Below are 22,450 nucleotides of genomic sequence, written 5' to 3'. Positions count from 1 at the left end.
GAGAGGCCACGTGGATAAGGTGGGAATGTTAAGAATGATGTTCCTGTGCAGTAAAAAGTTCTAATTTTATTCCTGATGCAGAGCTATTGCCATATTTATGAGATGGATAGTATCTTAGACTGCCCTGCCCACGGCCTATGGACAAAACGGCTATGCGGTCGGGATTCAGTAGCTGCATAACAGTAAACAGCAACACTGGCAGACGTGGAGTCTCTGGTCCCAGTCAAGCTGAGAACACCCTGAAAAAAACTGAAGGTGGACTAATGTGTGGTCCCAAACTGCACTGAGAAAAGCGAAAGAACAGAAGGACGCAGCAGAGCTGACAAATAGGATTAAAATCTGAAGCTCAACTCAGCAATAGCAGGAAGAACGAACACAGGTCAAAGCACTCACCCCGCTCTCCACCATAACAGGCACCCGCAGGCAACCTCAAGAGTATTTGATGTTTTCCACTCCCTAAATTCCAGCTGTGCAGTAGACAGAAGTGCTCCCAGTGAGAATGGTGGACCCTACGCCACATCCAGCAGGCTCCGATCACCTGTTTACCAGGAGGTTCGGTTCTTGCTGCACCTTGTCATCGCGGAGATGGAGCTCTGCACCCTGGGGCCGGGATCTGCTGGGAATCTCATCGCAGACCTCCCACATGCTGACGGAGCTGGAATACGATGTACCCACGAGACACTGACAGCCAGATCTTAAAGTAAAAACATCCCATTGTGTGGGCGCATATAGAAGAGCTGGTCGTCAGGACTAAATTCATGTCTCACTCCTCTTCCATCAGTCACCATCCGACCAAGTTGCCGGTTCGACCCGTTTTCCGAAGGAGACCGGGACAGCCGGTGACACCCGAGAGAGCACAGATACAGGAGGACAAACAGCTTGACTCGGGCAGCCGGCAGTGCTGTGGAGGCAGGCTTGCAATCAGAGAAGCACGGAGATTTTTTGACATGACTCACGCAGGAGAAGCAGTGTTTCAGTGTGACATTGCAGGGATTCAGTGTGAGCACAGGACTGCGCCGCACAGCGAGGGGGAGCAGGGGTGGCAAACAGACATCAAAATGGGTTTTCCGTTACCTGCAATGAGCTGCCCTTATACCTGGGTGTCCATCTACTGTGAGAGGGAATGTGTTCCAAATTCTGATTTTACAACTTTCCACAACACCAAACTAGCTGTCTGGTCCACTATCAACTTGTCTTCAGTTTCTATGTGGTGCGGGCACTAGGATGACGGTCACACACTGCCCCACTGGTACCTCCCAGGCGGGTACAAAGGCAATCGTTAGAGAGAGATACCTTGTAACGGCAGAAGGAAAATCCACACTCCCCACACTCCCGCAGAGAGGATCCTGCACCCAGCTCCGTCTCTCTTTCCGTCCTCGCTTTTAGTTGCCAAATGATTGTTATTAATAGGCTCCTATTCATTTTATTAGCATGACGTCTGTGACAAGTAGATATCACAATCACATTCCTCCGAGTCCCAGCTCCAATCCCGCCCTGTCACCCGATCTGGGTCTGTAATAGCCAGCAGCGTGTGGGCAGGGCAAGGCAGAGGAGGAACAAGCCCTTGTAAGGGACTGACCAGCCAATGTCACTCATTTATTTTAAAGCCGCGGTATTTCGTGCAGACACTGGGTCTCTGTAACTGAGCACACAAACAACATTGCATCCCAATGCCAGCACCAACATATTCTGCAGGACGAGCAAGACATCACTACCAAAAGCGGTGAAAGGTCGTGTTTTGTTTTCCTGTCCCAGAATACCCGGTCATCTGATTGGGGAGGCATTGGGCCACGGGAGGCTGGGATATTTTCAACAAGGGCTGACACAGGCACAAGAGGTAATTCACATGAAAAATGAGTTAACAGGAAAGCGGAAGTAGTTGCCTAATCTGTATCTTCAGTCTTTCCACCATCAAGCAAGAGGCCCAGGTACCTGAAGAACCCTGCCCTTACCTCAGTCTATTTTTACACTCTCTCTTTCTCAATCTTGCCCTAGAGTCGTTTATTGAATTATTCTGGCCTTGTGCACATTATGCACACACAACTTGGGTTAATTTATGTTTGTCCTAGTAACAGACTGCGCTGCTGAAGAAAGTTAATTTTCATGGTATTTAACCCCATGTATGTCTATGACAATAAGAAAACAACCTTCCGATATCCCTTTGTTCCATCATCTATAAATGTTTCTCATTCTCCAAGCAACCTGCTGATGAGCGCTCAGCAGGGCGGGGGGTGAAAGGGAGATTTTGGGCTGCATACCCAGACTGTGGCTGTACGGGCTATTCTCAGCTCCCCAGTCCAATGGCCAAGGGTTGGGGGGGGGGTATACTTAAAATAGCTGCTCCAGAATCAACATGAAGCACAAGGAATGGGTGGGCAAGCCTGGAATGATGCTGGAAAATAGGAACGTCACATTCAACATCAGCTGTGAGCTCAGCACAACAGAGCCAACACAGTCCAAATAGAACAGAGACTGGCAGGAGATTTGATAGAGCTACACACAATTCCAAGGGTATAGATAGGGTCAATGCAAACAGGCTTTTTCCACTGAGGTTGGGAGTGTCAACAACTAGAGGTCATGGGCTAAGGGTGAAAGGTGAAAAGCTCAAGGGGAATATTGAGTAAAATTTTCACTCAGAGGGTTGTGAGAGTGTGGAATGAATTGCCAGCACAAGTAGTGCATGTGAGCTCTGAGCAAGGTTTAGATAGGTAGATGGGTGGCAGGGCAATGCAGGGTTGTGTTCCCAGGGCAGATCGATGGGCGTAAGCAGGTTAAATGGTTTCAGCATAGACAAGACGGCCTGAAGTGTGCGTCTGTGCACTGCTTTATGGCTCCATGACCGCTCCAAGGAAGTATGCCAGCTAAGGATTTTTCTGAAACAACTTCTTCACAGATTGACAATCACATCTGTCCTGTCATCAACCCAAAACCATCTCCCTGTCTCAATCTGCCATCACTCCCATCTCTCCACAGCCCTTCACTCCTGATTCACACTCCTCTCCTGACTCATGGTCTGAGTGTGGATGAATCTCCTGGACCTGATGGAACACACCCTCGGGTTCTGAAGGAAGTAGCCGGAGAGATTGTGGAGGCATTAACAATGATCTTTCAGGAATCGATAGATTCTGGCATTGTACCGGATGACTGAAAAATTGCAAATGTTACTCTGCTATTTAAGAAGGGTGGGAGGCAGCAGAAAGGAAACTACAGACCTGTTAACCTGAATCAGTGATTGGGAAGTTGTTGGAATCGAGTGTTAGGGATGAGCTTACAGAGTAACTGCAGGCACATAAACAGATCAGGCCAAAACCAGCATGGTTTCCTGAAAGGAATATCCTACCTACCTAACCTGCTGCAATTTTTTGAGGGAATTACAAGCAGGAGATGCAGTAGACGTGGTGTACTTGTACTTTCAGAAGGCCTTCGACAAGGTGCCGTCCGTGAGGCTGCTTAGCAAGATAAGAGCCCATGGAATTACAGGGAATTTACTAGCATGGGTGGAGCATTGGCTGATTTGCAGAAAACAGAGACTGGGAATAAAGGGATCCTATTCTGGCTGGCTGTCTATTAACAGGGGAGTTCCACAGGGGCCAGTGTTGGGACTGCTGCTTTTTACGATGTATGTCAACGATTTGGACTATGGTAGTAATGGATTTGTGGCTAAATTTGCCAATGATACAAAGATAGGTGGAGGAGCGGGTAGTGCTGAAGAAACAGAGAGCCTGCAGAGAGACTTGAGGGGCAAAGAAGTGGCAAATGAAATACAATGTGGGGAAGTGTATGGTCATGCAGTTTGGTGGAAGAAATAAACAGGCAGACTATTATTTAGATGGGGAGAGAATTCAAAATGCAGAGATACAAAGGGACTTTGGAGTCCTAGTGCAAGGATACCCTAAAGGTTAACTTCCAGGTTGAGTCGGTTGTGAAGAATGCAAATGCAATGTTGGCATTCATTTTGAGAGGTATTGAATATAAGAGCAGGGATGTGATGCTGAGACTCTATAAGACACTCATGAGACCACACTTGGGGGATTGTGTGCAGTTTTGGGCTCCTTATTTTAGAAAGGATATGCTGACATTGGAGAGGGTTCAGAGAAGATTCACGAGAATGATTCCAGGAATGAAAGGGTTACTGTATGAGGAACGTCTGGCAGCTCTTGGGCTGTATTCCTTGGAGTTCAGGAGAATGATGGGGGATCTCACAGAAACATTCCAAATGTTAAAAGGCCTGAACAGATTAGATATGGCAAAGTTATTTCCCATGGTAGGGGAGTCTAGGACAAGAGGGGACGACTTCAGGATTGAAGGATGTCCTTTTAGAACTGAGATGTGGAGAAATTACTTTAGTTAGAGGGTGGTAAATCTGTGGAATTTGTTGCCATGAGCAGCTGTGGAGGGCAGGTCATTGGGTGTATTTAAGGCAGAGATAGACAAGTTCTTGATTAGCCAGGGCATCAAAGGGTATGGGGAGAAGGCAGGGAGTGGGGATGACTGGAAGAATTGGATCAGCCCATATAAGATATAGGAGAAGACTCGATGGACTGAATGGCCCACTTCTGCTCCTATATCTTATCATTCCCAACTTGCCCTCCTCCTGACCTGTCCAACCTGTCACTCTCGGGTCCCTCTCCCCTCCTGACCCGTCATTCCCAACTTCTACCCCATGACCTGTCCCCCAGCCGTTACTCCTGACTCACCCCACACTGCAAATCAATTATTCATGACTCACCCTACCCCTATCAATCCATTACTGACTCACCAGTCCCTGATTGGTCCATCACTCCATAAGACACAGGAGCAGAATTAGGCCATTCAGCCCATCAAGTCTGCTCTGCCAGGGCTATCCTGGGTCCCACTCAATCCCATACACCTGCCTTTTCACCATATCCTTTTTTTAAAATTTTTTTTTATTAGTTTTTCAAAACATTTTACAAATTAAAAACCCCAAATCCCAATGAGGAACATTAAAACAGTGCAAAATTAAGCATACAATAACAATATGTTACAAAGGAAGAGAATTTAGCAAAAAAAAAGCACCTAAATTAAAGACAAGTAAGCTTAGTGTCCTCCCCAAGCCCCACAACACAAGAAAAAACAACAGCAACTCCAGACCAACCACAACACAATATAGAGAGTATAAGTCAGGACAGCCAAACTCCCAGACTGTGAATACACTCAGCAACAGAGGGTAATAATGCCTTCTACCAGAAAAAAAAAGGAGCTGAAAGCAAGGGACCGAAAAGAAAAAAAATACCCTAGTCAAGAGGAAGGTTATGAAAGTACTCGATAAAAGTTCCCCAGACCTTATGGAACTTTAGATCCGAATTGAGAACTGAATAATGAAATTTTTCGAGGTCCAAACAGGCCATGATGTCGTTAAGCCGTTGAGCATGAGTGGGCGGGGCAACATCTCTCCATCTGAGGAGGATCAAGCGTCTAGCCAGAAGAGAGGCAAAGGATAATATTCGGCATTTGGTCGGACCCGGACATAAATCTGTCTCGCCCCAAAAACCGAACAGAGCAATTAAGGGGTTTGGTTCTAGGTGCTGATTCAGAATACACGATAACGTAGTGAAGACATCTTTCCAGAATTTCTCCAAGCTAGGACAGAACCAGTACATATGGATGAGAGAGGCCACGCCCCTCTTGCATTTATCACAGAGCGGACTAACGCTAGGGTAGAATCGAGATAGTTTAGATTTAGACATATGGGCTCTATGAACAATCTTAAACTGTAAAAGGCAGTGGCGAGCACAAAGAGAGGTTGAGTTAACCGACTTGAGAACTGAATCCCAGCTCTCCTCAGATAAGGAGATATTTAAATCCTGCTCCCAGGCCATTTTGATTTTATCCATGGGGGCCCGTCGTAAGGCTGCTAGTTTATCTCGGATGATTGATATTAAGCCTTTACCTAGTGGATTCATGGAAAGAAATAGGTCCATAGCATTTTTCGCAGGCATTTCAGGGAAGTTAGGAATTAAAGGAGCAATAAAGTGTTGGATTTGGAGATATCTGAAAAAAATGAGCATTGGGCAGATTGAACTTAACAGAGAGCTGCTGAAAAGAAGCGAAGCGATTATTAATGAAAAGATCTTCAAAATGTCTAATGCCCTTCCTATACCAAACCTGGAATTCTGAATCGTATGTAGTAGGTAAAAAAAGTTGATTATGAGCAACAGGGCTGGAAATGGAAAACCCCTGGAAACCATAGCATTTCCTGATCTGAGCCCATATACGCAAAGTGTGTCTAACAAGAGGATTAGCTATTGATCTGGGCAGACGACTAGGGAGTGCAGAGCCAAGAAGTGCAGAGATAGATAATTCTTTAGTGGAGCTCAGCTCCATCGCCACCCAGTTAGGGCACTCGGGTTGGCCATGGAAGAAAGACCAGAAGGTAGCACAACGTATATTAGCTGCCCAATAATATAAACGAAAGTTAGGTAAAGCCATGCCACCCTCTTTTTTAGATTTTTGGAGATGGATTTTATTAATTCTAGAGCGCTTATTCTTCCACAGATATGACAAAATAATAGAGTCTAAGGAATCAAAAAAAGATTTAGGAATAAAAATTGGGATAGATTGAAATAGGTATAAAAATTTGGGCAGAACATACATTTTAACAACATTAATACGACCTACCAAAGACATAGATAGAGGTGACCATTGTACCAGACTCTGTTTTATAGCATATGAAAGGTTGGCAAAGTTTTCACGAAAAAGATCTTTAAACTTCCTTGTGACTATAATTCCAAGATAAGTAAATTGATTATGGACTACTTTAAAAGGGAGATCATGAAATGTTAGTTCTTGTGCTTCTTTATTAATTGGGAGAAGTTCACTCTTATGTAAATTAAGTTTATAGCCAGAGATCAGGCTAAACTGGTCAAGAAGTGAAAACATTAGAGGTAAGGATGTAGACGGATTTGAGAGAAAGAGTAATAAGTCATCAGCATAGAGAGAAACTTTACGCTCAACACCCCCTCTCCAAATCCCAGTCAATTCAGGGTAGTTTCGAAATGCTATCGCCAGAGGCTCCATAGCCAGATCAAAGAGAAAGGGACTTAAGGGGCATCCCTGGCGGGTGCCACGTTTGAGATTAAATACTTGGGATTTCTGAAAATTGGTTAAAACAGAGGCAGTAGGACACAGGTACAGCAATTGGATCCAAGAGATGAAACTTTGGCCAAGGTCAAATTTTTCTAAAACTGCAAAAAGTAGTTCCACTCTATACGATCAAATGCTTTCTCCGCATCGAGGGAAATAACACATTCAGGAATCCCAGTTGGAGGTGAGTATAAGATATTAAGTAAATGTTGAATGTTAAAAAAAGGGAAACGGTTTTAAAGAGATAATGGAGGGAATGACGGTTTCTAATCTATGAGCCAAAACTTTAGCTAAGATCTTTACATCAACATTGAGCAGACAGATTGGCCTATACTCTGTTGGGTCTTTGCCCTTTTTTAAAAGAATAATAGATGCCTCACTGAAAGAGGTTGGCAGTTTGCCGTAATTAAACGAGTCAGATAATACTGAAAGTAACTGAGGAGAAAGAAGAGAAGAGAATGATTTATAAAATTCTACAGGGAACACATCAGGCCCAGGAGATTTCCCTGAGGACAGTGCAGAAATTGCAGAAGATATTTCTTCTAATGAGATAGGCGCATTGAGTTTGGCTTTGAAGTCAGATGAAAGTGAGGGAATATTCAGATTCTGTAAAAATTGATCAACAGAGATATTGTCATTCAGAGATTCAGAGGAATAAAGCCGAGAATAAAAAATTTTAAATGCGTCATTAATTTCTAAATGATCTGATGTAAAGTCTCCATTCTCCTTCCGGATCTTTGTAATATGTTGTTTGGCTTTGGAACGTCTCAGCTGATTGGCTAGGAATTTACTAGACTTATCCCCATGAATGTAAAAGCGACTCTTGCTTTCGAGAAGTTGGTGTTCGACAGGTTGAGTGGACAGAAGGTTAAATTTAGTTTGGAGTTCAACACGCTTCTTGTATAATTCAGGGTTCTTAGTTTGGGCATATATTTGATCCAGTTCTTTAATCTGGTTAATGAGGTCTAATCGATCTGCGCGGGATCTTCTGTTGAGATTTGCTGTGTAAGAGATTATTTGCCCCCTCAGATATGCTTTCATGGCATCCCAGACAATCTGAGATGGCACTTCAGGTGATGTATTAGTGTTAAAATAAAAGGTTATCTGATCCTTAATAAATTTTAAAAAATCATCATCTGATAGTAAGGTTGAATCAAACCGCCAGTGTTTATTCCTCTGAGGGAGACCAGGCAAATTCAGAGAGAGAGTAATTGGGGCATGGTCAGAGATCAGTATACTCTGATAGTCACAAGAGTGGGCAAATGGGATAAGTTGGTTATCGAGTAAGAAATAATCAATTCTAGTGAAGGTATGGTGAACATGTGAGAAAAAAGAATAATCTCTCTCCATAGGATGGAGGAAACGCCATATATCAGAGATACCATAATTAGAGAGAAACGATTGGATAGCTAAGGCAGATTTAGTAGGTGGTCTAGTAACAGAGGACGATCGATCCAAATTAGGATCTAACCAACAATTAAAGTCACCTCCCAGTATAAGAGAGTATGAGTTTAAGTCTGGTAGTGAGGAAAAAAACCGTTCAAAAAAATTAACATCATCAAAGTTGGGGGCATACAGGTTTGCTAGTGCAACTTTAGTGTTATATAGTTTGCCAGAAACAATAATAAAACGGCCATTTATATCAGATATATTATTATGGAGTTCAAAAGGAATATTTGAGTTAATAAGAATGGAGACACCCCTAGCTTTAGCGGAAAAGGATGAATGAAAATGCTGACCCGCCCACCTTGACAAAAGCCGGGAGTTATCAGAACAACGAATATGAGTTTCCAGCTCCCTTTACAATCTCAACCCCACATCTTGGCTACTATTTGGATGCCTATATATGATTCACATAATGGTTTCTTTACTTTTGCAATTCCTTAACTCCACCCACAAAGATTTAACATTCTCTGACCCCATGTCACCTCTTCTTAAGATGCAATTCCATCTCTTACGAACAGAACCACACCACCACCTATGCCTTCCTGCCTGTCCTTGATGTTAAGCTCCCAACTATGGCCTTCTGTCAGGCGTGACTCAGTGATGCCCACAACGTCATACTGACCAGTCTCTAATTGCATGTTTATCCACCTTATTCCGAATGCTACACACATTTAAATACACCCACTCACACCCACTCTGCCAGAGGAAACAACACTCACCCTCCCACTATAAAGAACAAGTCTAATCTCTCCCTGGTGGGGAAAATCTGTTGTACATCTTCTCTTTACCCCAACCCCACCACAAACCACTAAAATCCTAACACTTTGAGACCATCTGCTCCTGACATTCAAAGACAGTTTAACAGACCCTCCACCTCCTGCAAGTTATGGAGCACGGAAATGCTCCAACATCTCGAGGGTCTTCATTTCCCTTCTACCTGGACCTAAATGAACAGGACCTCATATAATGACAGGATGGTAGGATACATAGTAAGGAGCTCCACTCACCCTGTCACAGAACCCTTCACAAAACCTCTCCCTTGTAATTCCCAAGGAAGGTAATGACAATCTGTGGAACATATCAGCATTAGAACTCACACCCATTCACAGAACTCAAGACGTGTTCAACAGGACAGACAAAAGATCAATGGCGAAACTTAGAAAATGAAACTGCTCAAGGGACTGAGTGGGAGCAGTGTTGTTTAATCAGGTTATAGGTTAAGGGTCAGGAAACATTGGAATTAGGACTATGATACTCTGCATCACCTCAGAGTTCTGGATAGCAGAAGAGTTTGGAATTTGATAAACAGAGTGGCAGGAAATGTTAAGGCCTCCCATGAAATATCATCTCATAAAGATAGCTACCTCTGACAAAAACCCGTAAAGGGATAAGAACACAGTTCAAATTTAGAAATAAATTTATTACCAAAGTACATATACATTACTATATACACACCTGAGATTCACTTTCTAGAGGGCATAGTAAATACAAGTAACAATAGAATCACTGAAAGATCACATCCAACAGGACTGACAAACAACTGGCATGCAAAAGACAACAAACTGTGCAAATACAAAAAGAAAAATAAATAATAATAAAAAATAAATAAACAAGTATCAAGATGAAGAGTCCTTGAAGTCGAGTCCATTGGTTGTGGGAACAATTCAGTGATGGGATGAGTGAAGTTATCCCCTCTGGTTCAAGAGTCTGATGGTTGAGTGATAATAACTGCTCCTGAAGCTGCTGTTGCTTCTTCCAGAAGAGAGAAGAGAGCATGGCCTGGATGGTGGGGTCCTTAATGATGGATGCTGCTTTCCTGCAACAGTACTCTACGTAGATGTGCTCAAGGGTGGGGTGGGCTTTACCCATGATGGACTGGGCCATATCCACTACTTTTTGTGGGCATTTCCCTTCAAGGTCATTAATGTTCCATACCAGGCTGTAATGCAATCAGTCAATATACTCCACACCACACATCTATAAAGGTTTGCAAAAGTTTCAGATGACATGTCTAATCTTTGCAAACTTATAAGAAAGTAGAGGCCCTACCAAACTTTCTTCATAATGGCACCTATGTGCTGGACGCAGGCTAATCCTGTGAAATGATAACACCAAGGAATGTAAAGTTGCTGATCCTTACCACCTCTGATCTCCTGATGAGGACTGGCTCATGGACCTCTCTGGTAATCAGCTCCTTGGTCTTGCTGACATTGAGTGAGAGGTTGTTGTTATGACACCACTCAGCTAGACTTTTGATCTCTCAGCAACAGAGGTGTCATCAGCAAATTTAAACATGGCACTGGAACTGTGCTTAGCCTCACAGTCACAACTATAAAGTGAATAGAGCAGGGGGTTAAGCACAAAGCCTTGTGGTGCATCTGTGCTGATGGAGGATTTGGAGATGTCGCTACCAATCTGAAATGACTGAGGCCTGTAAATGAGGAAACTGAGGATCCAGTTGCACAAGGAGGTACTGGGGCCTAGGTCTTAGAGCTTAGTGATTAGATATGAGGGGTTGAGAGTTTTGAATGCTGAACTGTAGTCACTGTAGAGCATACTGATGTTTGCATCGTCACTGTCCAGCTACTCCAGAAAAGAGCCCATGAAATGGCATCTGCTGTTGACCTGTTGTGCAGGTAGGCAAACTGGAGCAGATCCAAGTCACTTCTCAGGCAGGAGTTGATATGTTCCATCACAAACTTCTCAAAGTGATGCAAAACGAGCCAATTGGTATAGCTGTCAGAGGGACCAAGATGGCAAGATAAGAAGATGGTGAAAGCAAGAGAAATGTATCATATGGACCCAAGTCCTGTTCCATCTCTCAATGAGATGTTTTGCATCTTAACTCCACAACCAGCTTTTCCCACATCGTTTTGAAATATTTCAATGTGTTCATTCATCCCCTTTGATCATTAACTAACGTAATTTCCCAACGACAGGTATGAGGCTAACTGATCAATAATGATCAGTATCCTCTCATCTTTCTAAAGCAGTAGAGGGACACACAGAATTGTCTAATCTGATGAACTGGTTTGTGACTCAGATTTTAGTCATGTCTAGTTTATAAACACGATTGAGCAGAGGGGTAAAAGTTTCCTGTCTTGAGGTTCCATTAACTTGTAGTGCCATTATTTGCTGAAACTCTATTATCTTTTGTTGCTAAGTTTCTTGAACCCTGCCCTGCCCTGCCTTAATTCAATATAATTTTCCTTAAGATGCTTTGTTTTCTACAGTAAACTTCAAGGAGATCTATTCACTCAATATTTTGGACTACTGGGCACTTCCAATTTAAGAGGGTCGGGCGAAATGTGAGTGTAGTTGCTTTTACAAAGAATAGGTGCTTAGTAATGGTGGAGGTGAGGAGGGGGTGGTCTAAATGATTATTGTCCAGTAAGACTTGTATCTACTGTGATGAAATGCTGAGAGGTTGGTGATGAAATACATCAACTCCTGCCCTGGATTCACTCCAATTTACCTACCAGAGCAACAGGCCCACAGCAAATGTCATTTCCTTGGCTCTTCACTCAACCCCAGAACAGCAAAGATATACACATCAGGATGCTCTTCATTAACTATAGCTCAGCATTCAATACCATCATCCCCTCTAAACTAATCAGTAAGCTCTAAGACCTTCGCCTCAATACCTCCTTGTGCAATTAGATCCTCGATTTCCTGATTTGCAGATCTCAGTCAGTTCGGATTGGCAACGTCTCCATCAGCACAGGGGTACTACAAGGTGGTGTGCTTAGTCTCTGCTCTGCTTGCTTTATGACTGAGAGGCTAAGTACAGCTCCAATGCTATATTTCAGTTTGCTGATGACGTTACTTGTTGGCTGAATCAAAGGTGGTGACAAATCAGTAGATAGGAGGGAGACTGGTGACCTGGCTGAGTGGTGTAACAAAACTCAATGTCAGCAAGACCAAGGAGCCTCAGGAGGAGGAAATTGGAGGTCCATGAGCCAGTCCTCATTAGGGGATCGGAAGTGGAGAGGGTCAGCAACTTTAAATTCCTCAGTGTTATAATTTCAGGAGATTTATCTGGGACCCAGCAAGCAAGTGTAATTATGAAGAAAGCACTGCAGTGCCTGTACTCTACTAAGTTTGTGAAGATTCAGCATGAGATCTAAAACTGACAGATTTCTATAGATGTGCGGTGGAGAGCACATTGATAGGTTGTATCGTGGTCTGATATGGAAACACTAATGCCCTTAAATAGAAAATCCTACAAAAAGTAGTGGATACAACCCAGTCCATCACAGGTAAAGCTCTGCCCACTGTTAAGCTCATCTACATGGAGTGCTGTTGTAAGAGAACAGCACCCGTCGTGAAGGAGCCCCACCACAGGGCATGCCTTCCCCCTGCTGCCCGTCGTGAAGGAGCCCCACCACAGGGCATGCCTTCCCCCTGCTGCCCGTCGTGAAGGAGCCCCACCACAGGGCATGCCTTCCCCCTGCTGCCCGTCGTGAAGGAGCCCCACCACAGGGCATGCCTTCCCCCTGCTGCCCGTCGTGAAGGAGCCCCATCACAGGGCATGCCTTCCCCCTGCTGCCCGTCGTGAAGGAGCCCCACCACAGGGCATGCCTTCCCCCTGCTGCCCGTCGTGAAGGAGCCCCACCACAGGGCATGCCTTCTCCCTGCTGCCACCAGAGAGGTGGCAGAGGAACCTTAGGACTCAGACCCAAGAGAAAAATCTGCAAACGCTGGAAATCTGAGCAACACACACAAAATTAGTCCTGCCAAAGGGGTTCAGACTGAAACATTAACTGTACTTCACACCCCCACCCCCAGAGATGCTGCCTGACCTGCTGAGTTCCTCCAGCATGTTGTGCCTGTTGCTCAAGACTCACACCTCCAGGTTCAGGAACATTTACCACTCTTCAACCATCGGGTGCTTGAACCAGTGGGGATAACTTCACTCCGTCATCACTGAACTGTTCCCACAACCTGTGGCTCACTTTCAAAGACTCATCGCATGCTTTCAATATTTATTGCCTACTTGTCTTTATTTTGTCATTTATTTCTTTATTGAAGTTCATCATCAAATAAGCATATACATAAGATGTATTTCAGACATTGTACATATATATCATGTCACAAATCTCCACATAGTATTTAGCTGAGGTACACTCTTATAGAAAAGAGTGGAAAGAAAAAACAAGCAAAAGGAAAAAAACTATGTACAAGTAGGGAGTGATCTTTTTTTAAAACAAAATATTCATTGATTTGTGAGAATAAAATCAGGCCTATGAGGCATTATGTAGTTAAACCATTTTTCCCAGTATGAATCAAATTGTTCAGCTTATGATTAACAGATGCTGTTATCTTCTCCATTTTGTAAATGTCCATTGTAATTTCCACACATGCATTTAAAGTTGGGCTCTCCTGTGATAACCATTTCCTAGTAAGAGTCTTTTTACCATCCACCAACAGTATATTCATTAAATATTTATCTCTTTTCAACCATTCTTGAGGTATATATCCAAAATATATGGTCTTACTCTCTAAGGGTATTTCACATTTAAAGATGTCTTGTAGGGCATTGTGTATCCCCCTCCAATAGTCTTCGTTAACAGGGCAGTCCCAAAGAATATGATAATGATTTGCATTTTGATTTCCACAATTTCTCCAGCAAACAGGGAGGTTACTATCATAATGGAATTTCTAAGAGGGTGTAATAAAATATCTTAACAAGTTTTTCCATCCAAACTCCCTCCATTTCTGTGAACTGGTACACTTCCATTGATACCTCCATATTATTGTACATTCTTCCTCAGATATAATTACCCCTCCTTCCTTCTCCCATTTTGTTTTAATGTATGAAGTTGAATGTGTTTTAAAATTTGACAACCCCTTATACATGCTTGAAATGATTTTACTACCATTATCTGAATTATATGCTTTTCTAAAGAGCTCTATCAAGCATGTATTTGCCTTGGTTACATTTTTAAGCATCTTATTAACATGTTGTCGCATCTGTAAATACCGATAAAAATCTTTTTTTTTCTAATAAGTGTTTCTCTTTAAGCATTTCAAAACTGAACAGTGTTCCTTCTTTCATTATGTTGCAAAGAACTGTTATTCCTTTAGCTGTCCAGTCCTTAAATCTAGCATCCAATTTATTTGGTGTAAAATCCGAGTCATATGCACACCATTTAAGAATTGCAATTATCTCCCTCTAGATTACATTATTTTATAGTAGTTCCCCATATTTTAAGAGTCAATTTCACCCATGGGTTATCAATAGTATTTATGTACCTTTGCAGGTTGCTATCAACCAAAATTGCTTGTATGGGGATGGGAAGTACCCGCTCCTCAATGTTTTTCCATTGAGCGTCATATGATGGGTTGCACCAACATATCACAGCTCTCAACTGTGCTGCAAAATAATAATCTCTAAGAGAAGGTAGGCCACATCCCCCTTTTCCTTTACTAATTGCAAAGTTTTGAGATGAACTCTAAGCCTTTTATCCTGCCAAATATACCTTGATAACATATTGTTCCATTCATTGAATTGATTTTGATTAATCTCTATTGGTAGGGTCTGAAAGAGATATAACAGTCTGGGCAGTATATTCGTTTTAATAGACTCAATCCTTGAACTGAGACTGAAAAAAGGAATCAGGTTCCACCTTACCATATCTTCCTTAATTTTTTTTTATATAAAGGCTGATAATTACATTCTGATAATTTTACCAAATCTTTTGGCATAATGATACCCAAATATTTGAAAGACTCTGCCATGTCCAGGGATACGTACTTTCAATTTCTCTTGGTGGGTTATAGTTAATGAAAGTAATTGGGTTTTTATCTATGTTGCTCTTGTATCCTGATAATTGACCATATTGTTCAAAGGGTTTCATCAATTTAGGTAAAGAGTAAACACAAATACTTCTCTTTCGGGTCTTCCCACTTTCTCCAGATCAAGGGTGTAGCTATGGGCACTCGCATGGGCACCAGCTACGCCTGCCTCTTCATGGGTTATGTGGAACAGTCTATGCTCCAAATCTATACTGGTACTGCTCCCCAACTTTTCCTTCGCTACATTGATGACTACATTGGTGCTGCTTCCTGCACCCATGCTGAGCTCATCAATTTCATTGACTTTGCCTAATTTTCACCCAGCCCTCAAATTCACTTGGTCCATCTCAGACACTTCTCTCCCCTTTCTCGATCTCTTGGTCTCCATCTCTGGAGACAGACTGTCCACTGACATCTTCTATAAACCCACTGACTCCCATAACTACCTTGATTATACCTCTTCCCACCCTGCCCAATGCAAAAATTCTATTCCTTATTCCCAGTTCCTCTGATTCCGCCACATTTGCTCAGAGGATGAGGCTTTCCGTTCCAGGACATCCCAAATGTCCTCTTTCTTTAAGAATCGTGGTTTCCCTTCTGCCGTCATCAATGATGCCCTCATCCGCATCTCCTCCATTTCCCACACTTTGGCCCTCACCCCATCCTCCCGTCACCACAACAGGAACCGTGTCCCCCTTGTCCTCACCTATCACCCTACTAGCCTCCGGATCCAGCATATTATCCTCCGTAACTTCTGCCACCTTCAACAGGACTCCACCACTAAGGACATCTTTCCCTCTCTACCCCTCTCTGTTTTTCACAGGGATCATTCCCTCCGCGACTGCCTGGTCCACACGTCCCTCCCCACAGATCTCCAAACTGGCACTTATCCCTGCAAGTGTAAGTGCTACACCTGTCCCTACACCTCCTCTCTTACCACCATTCAGGGCCCCAAACAGTCCTTCTTGGTGAGGCAACACCTCACTTGAGAGTCTGTTGGGGTAATCTATTGCATCTGGTGCGGCCTCCTCTACATCGGCAAGACCCGACGCAGATTGGGGGACCGTTTCATCGAGCACCTACAGACATAATCTCTTGGTTGCCACTCACTTCAACTCTCCCCCTCATTCCCATTCGGATATGTCCATACATGGCCTCCTCTACTGCCATGATGAGGCTAAACTTCGGTTGGAGGAACAACATCTCATATACTGTCTGGGTAGTCTCCAGCCCCTTGGTATGAACATCGAATTCTCCAACTTCTGGTAATTCCCTCCCTCTCCCTTCCCCATCCCACCTCTACTCTCTCTCCTCTTCTAGCTGCCCATCACTTCTCATAACTCTGCCTTCTTCTACTACCCATAGTGCTTTCCCCTTAGATTCCTTCTTCACCTCCCTTACCTCTTGATCTTTCCTCTGATTTGTTTTCCACCCTCTCCCCACCTTCTTTATAGGGCCCCTGCCCCCTCCTTTAGTCCTGATGAAGGGTCTCGACCCGAAACGCTGACTGCTTCTTTCAACAGATGCTGCCCAATCTGCTGAGTTCATCCAACTTGTTTTGTACGTCCAGGTAGAGTGTGTTGGTTGTCCTAGATCGGGGGTCGGCAACCTGCGGCTCCCGAGCCATTTGTGGCTCTTTCACCTCTGTGCTGCGGCTCCCTGTGGCTTTGGGAAATAATTGGTCAGTATTTAATTAAAATGTATTTTATGTTAGTTTGTTAGCTTTTGAAATGTAATTATGGTGATCTTGTACAACCTAAGTGTAGCGACACATTTCCTGCCACATCCGAAACGGCTCACAATTAGCCAGCATTCCGGCTAAGGGAGATAGCCTACGGGGGTTTGTGAGTACACGTCTTCTGCAGCATCTGCGTCCATGGGGGCTGGGTTGAGGGAGGCTTAAAAGCAAGGCTGTTTAGTTCGAATAAAGCTATCTTTGACTGCAGTTTACTGACACCGCTACAACGTGTTTTTATCGCTGGCTGTCCAGACGGAAGGTGCTGAAACGCTTTGTCGCGTGTCTGGAAGAAGTGAAAACTTTCCTGGGCAGCAAAGGGCTCACCTTTCCTGAGCTGGAACAGCCAGAGTGGCTGGAAAAGCTACACTTCATGGTAGACATGACAGCGCACCTGAACACGCTGAACACAGCTCTTCAGGGGAAAGGACGTACAGCCCTGCACATGTTGGAGGATGTTTTGGCATTCGAGCGCAAGTTGACAGTGCTTGCCAGAGATTTACAGAAAGGCACTTTGTCTCACTTCCCCAATTTGAGAGAGTTCAAACAAGGTCACGACATGATAATTTCGGAGTATTTACATTCTGCAATCATCGCAATGCAAACATCGTTTGGGAAACGCTTCTGTGAGTTCAGAGAGGAAAAAAACACATTATCCTTCCCGGTCACTCCCTTAAGCATCGATCCTTCCCTACTGAATACGACTGCATTGGCAGGTGTGAGTCAACCTGATCTTGAGATGGAACTGGCCGACATAGCCGACAAAGACATATGGGTGTCCAAGTTTAGACGCTTGACAGCAGACCTTGAAAATGTTGCCCGTCAGAAGGCCGTTCTTGCTCAGAAACACAAATGGAGTGATATTGAAAACCTCACAGATGACAGCTTGCGATCCTGTGTAAAGATGAAGGTGACATCATACAGCCCTGATGTGCAGACGCTGTGCGCTGAGGTCCAGGAGCAGAAATCCCATTAACCAAGTATGATAAATATTTTAATTGCCTATTATTTTACTTATATTCATATTTTTTCATTGTTCAGTGAAATAGTCCTTTCATTTTTCAGGATGACAGCTGGCTGACGTTATTTTTGGTTTGCTGCTGGCGGAAAATTTAAGTTCAGCGTTTTTCATAAATACAAGAAGGACTCAAATAGACATTGAATATTTTACTTAAAAGTAACTTTCAACCCAACGTCTTTTTTTCGGAGTTCAAAATGTTTTTGTTGCATGCAGAAATGTAATTTCGTTTTCTCTGCAGGAGTTCATCAATTTCATAAATGCAACACATTATAGTTTGTTTATACATAGCATAAAGGCAAAAAAAAACGTTGTATGCAGTGTTATTTCATTTTAAATGTCAAACGGGTTTTGCGGCTCCCAGTGTTTTCTTTTCTGTGGGAAACGGGTCCAAGTGGCTCTTTCAGTGGTAAAGGTTGCTGACCCCTGTCCTAGATAGATCAAAATGTCATCCGCGTAACAAGCCAATTTACGCTCTGTCCCTTTAATAGTAATTCCCCTGATATCTTCATTTTGTCTGATGTATAGAGCTAATGGTTCCAGATATAATGCAAAGAATAGCGGTAACCATGCACAACCCTGTCTTGTGCCCCTTTCTAGGGTAAGACTATTTGATAAATATCAATTGATTTTAATCCTAGCAGTAGGGTTGTCATACAGTGTCTGTATAGTTTTAATAATTGTCTTGGAAACCAAATCTATGTAAAACTCAGTAAAGAAAATTCCAATTAACTGAATCAAATGCATTTTCAATGTCCACGCTTATCACTATTGCTTCGATTTTATTTTTTTGTATATGATCTATAATGTGAAGTGTCCTTTGTATATTATCTTGTATTTGGCGTTGTATAAAACCTGTTTGATCGTTACGTATCAGTATGTGTAAAAACTCCTCTAATCGTTTGGCCATGATGGAGGTAAATAATCTATAATCTACATTAAGAATGGATATTGGTCTAAATGACCCACATTCCATTTTATCCTCGCCTTCTTTTGGTATAGCTGAGATTATCGCTTCCTTCCAACTGGGTGGCATTTGTGCCTTTTTTAAGAGCCCAGTTCAGTGTGGGGAGTAAAACAGGAATTAACTCACTTTTAAATTCTTTGTACCACTCTGCCGTATACCCATCTGATCCTGGTGACTTGCTTAATTTAAGCCTACTAATTGCAGCTTTTAATTCAATTTCAGTTATGTCAGCAGTCATTGTTCTATTTTGTTCTTCACTTAAAGTGGGTAACTAGAGAATTCAAGAAGGTGTCGATTTGGGTTTTGCTTCCCCTGGAACTTTGGAATATAGAGTTCTGTAAAACACTTCAAAAGCTTCTTGAATTTCACGTAGCTTATTTTTTTTTTAAATCATATTTGTTCTTGGGTCCCTAATTCTATGAATTGTATTTTCTGCTATCTTTTTTTTCCAGTTTCCACGCCAGTATCTTCATAGACTTTGATCCACTTTAGTAATGTCTCTTTCAGAAACATTAATTTTTTCCTGATTTCTTGCGTAGCCAAACTATTAATTTCATTCCTAATTTTAAAATTTCCCCTAATGTATCCTGTGCCAAATTCAAATTTTTTTCTAGTTCCTTCTGTCTATTTTGTAATTCTGTTGATGTTTTATTCCTTATTATTTTCTTATATGAAGAGATCGCTATAATTTTCCCTCTTAAGACAGCCTTCAGAGTATCCCATAAAATGGGAGGTGAAACCTCTCCATTATCATTAAATTCTAAGTAGAGACCATTTTCTTTTTTTAATTTGTTCCTTAAAGTACGGATCATTGAGTAGACTTGAATTTAGTTTCCAAATAGTATTCTTTGGTTGTAGGTCAAAATCAACAGATGAATATATAGGTGCATGGTCACTTACATCTATTGTCCCAATTCCACAGGTGTTTATTTTGTCTTTGTCTTTTCCAAATGCTATGAAATAATCTATTCTTGTATATACAGAATGGGGAGCAGAATAATGAGTGTAATCCCTTCTGTTGGGTAAAAGGTCCCTCCATATATCAATTAAACCAACATCCTCAAAAAGTGCATTAACTTTCTTATGCAAGGATTTTGTTTCATAGGTTTTTCTATTGGAAGAGTCTAAGTTTGGTTGTAATTGTAAATTTAAGTCTCCCCCACATATCAGGAGACCTGTTTCCGTTACCATAATATCAGTAATTTTCTGAAAGAAACCAATATCACTTCCCAGTGGTGCGTATATATTCAATAGAGTAACTGAATTTTGGTCTATATTCCCCCTTCCCAGAATATAGTTGTTTCCCATGGTGGGGGAATCTGGTACGAGAAGACATGACTTGAGGATTACAGGGCGCCCATTCAGAACGGAGATGCCAAAAAATTTTTGTAGCCAGAGGGTGGTGAATCTGTGGAATTTGTTGCCACGGGCGGCAGTGGAGGTTGGGTCATTGGGTGTATTTAAGGCAGAGATTGATAGGTATCTGAGTAGTCAGGGCATCAGAGGTTATGGTGAGAAGGTGGGGGAATGGGACTAAAGGGGAGATTGGATCAACTCATGATGAAATGGCGGAGCAGACTCGATGGGCTGAATGGCTGACCTGCTCCTTTGTCTTATGGTCTATGGACTTATATCTGCACTCTTTATCTCCCATTTTGAATACTTTTTCAAAATTTTACTTGAGGCAAGAATAGCAACTCTTCTCCTATGTACTGATTTATACAAGGAGAAAAACAAATTAGTGAAGCCCATTCTCTTTAGTTTTCTATGCTCATTATCACTTAAATGAGTTTCCTGTAAATATACTACATGGCCTTGTTCTTTTTTCATTTTGGATAAAGTTCTATCATGTTTGATTGGATTTAATAGCCCATTGACATTAAAAGAAATTAATTTTACTTTGTCCTTAGCCATTTGTATTTATCTGTCAATGTATCGTTGACATTAGAATAAAACTTAATTGATCTACGCCCTGAACAAATAAGAACCAAGAAACGGAAATAATAACAAAAATGGCATTGAACGTGTGATTCCAAGGCTGAGGTCTCTGGTAGATGACTCTGGGTTGAGCTAGAGGAAATGTCTAGCTGTGGGGGATAACCCCTCCTACTTGTGAGTTGAGGGCCCCCATTGCAGTATTCATAAAAGTATATGAATACTCTCTCTCTCTCTCTCTCTCTCTCTCTCTCTCATATTTTGGTGGGGAAAAAGGAGTAAGTGAGCAAATAAAGAAGAATAACAGGAATGTAAAATCCACATTATAATAAGTATTTCTCAAGATAGGTATATCACCGTCTACTTTTGCTTTCATTTAGCTTCTCAACATTTTTAAAGTTAGCCAAACCTTATGGCTCTTCTGAAGGGGGAGAGGACTGTCTTTGGAAATCTCCCAGTCTCTTCCTGATATACTTCTCTCGGCCTCCTCAGGACTCCTGCCTTCTCGATTCTCGCACTATTTCCCAAGCGGAGCGGGATAATTCCTCTGCCAGGCTTTCCCTCAGTTTGATCATGGTGATGGGCACCCCTCTGGCCTCCATGTCTGTAGTCGCCTCTTCCACTGTCTGATACAGTTGGATCCCATTTTGATAAAACACTCGAAGTTTAGCAGGGTATGGAGTTTGAAATCTAATCCTTTCTTGTTTTAGTATTTGCTTTACTTCAGAGTATTCTTTACATTTCTGCAGGACCGTGGGGGGGGTAATCTTGGTCTAAATATATTAATTTATCGTCTAAAGACACCCTCTTCTTACCCCAGGCCCTTCGTAGAATCTCTGCCTTGGTGCTGTATCGAAGAAATAATAATTATTATTGTGCGAGGCTTACCTGCTCTATCTTGGGTAGGGTTTGGGATGAGCGTGCAATGTACTCTCTCAATTTCCAGCTCCATAGCCGAGGGAAGCTCCAGTGCGTCCTGCAGCGACTTTCCGACAAACTCCGTCATAGACGAGCCCTCCACTCCTTCGGGAACAACGTAGATTCTGATATTTTTCTACAGTGATTTTCCCTCCAGGTCAAGCAGTTTACCTTCTTGTTGATTTAATATTTTTATCGTCTTACTCAGTATCCGTTCCATGTTTTGAACGCGATCTTCCACCTTCTCAATTCGAGTCTCTGCCACCGCTATTTTTTTTGACGTTGACAAGCTCAGACTTAATATCATGTAACTGCTGCTTTATATCTTTCTGGAATTCCCTTAGCTCTTTCAAAATTTCACCACTGAATGAGGCCCAGCGTCGGCTTTGCTAGCACGTGGTCGGGTCGGAGAGCCACTCGCTGCACTCCTCTCGGCCGCAGGCTCCGCAGTCTCGCTTTTTAAAATTGCCATTCTTTTTTCCCATTCTTGCCCCTCTTATCAATTCAAATACTTTTGAAAAATACTATA

The 22,450-nt window shown here is 42.6% G+C and overlaps 1 protein-coding gene across 5 annotated transcripts in view; it reads right to left on the bottom strand.

Annotated features, from left to right (window-relative positions):
• The window catches only part of pacsin3 (protein kinase C and casein kinase substrate in neurons 3), a 217,487-nt gene that overhangs the window by 167,590 nt on the left and 27,447 nt on the right, over nucleotides 1-22,450 (bottom strand). Inside the window, exon 2 of one of the 5 annotated variants that reach the window (XM_059975378.1) lies at nucleotides 21,892-22,026. The exons of 2 other annotated variants lie outside the window; for them this stretch is intronic. The gene's annotated coding sequence lies outside the window, so the exon portion shown is untranslated. Of the gene's footprint in view, nucleotides 1-393; nucleotides 612-1,293; nucleotides 1,437-21,891; nucleotides 22,027-22,450 lie in introns of those variants that run through there. 2 more of the 5 variants (XM_059975379.1, XM_059975380.1) reach the window with 2 other exon arrangements.

This window comes from Hypanus sabinus, chromosome 7 (genome assembly GCF_030144855.1).
Source record: "Hypanus sabinus isolate sHypSab1 chromosome 7, sHypSab1.hap1, whole genome shotgun sequence".
Classification (NCBI taxonomy): domain Eukaryota; kingdom Metazoa; phylum Chordata; class Chondrichthyes; order Myliobatiformes; family Dasyatidae; genus Hypanus; species Hypanus sabinus.
This window is presented reverse-complemented; position numbering and strand designations above follow the sequence as displayed.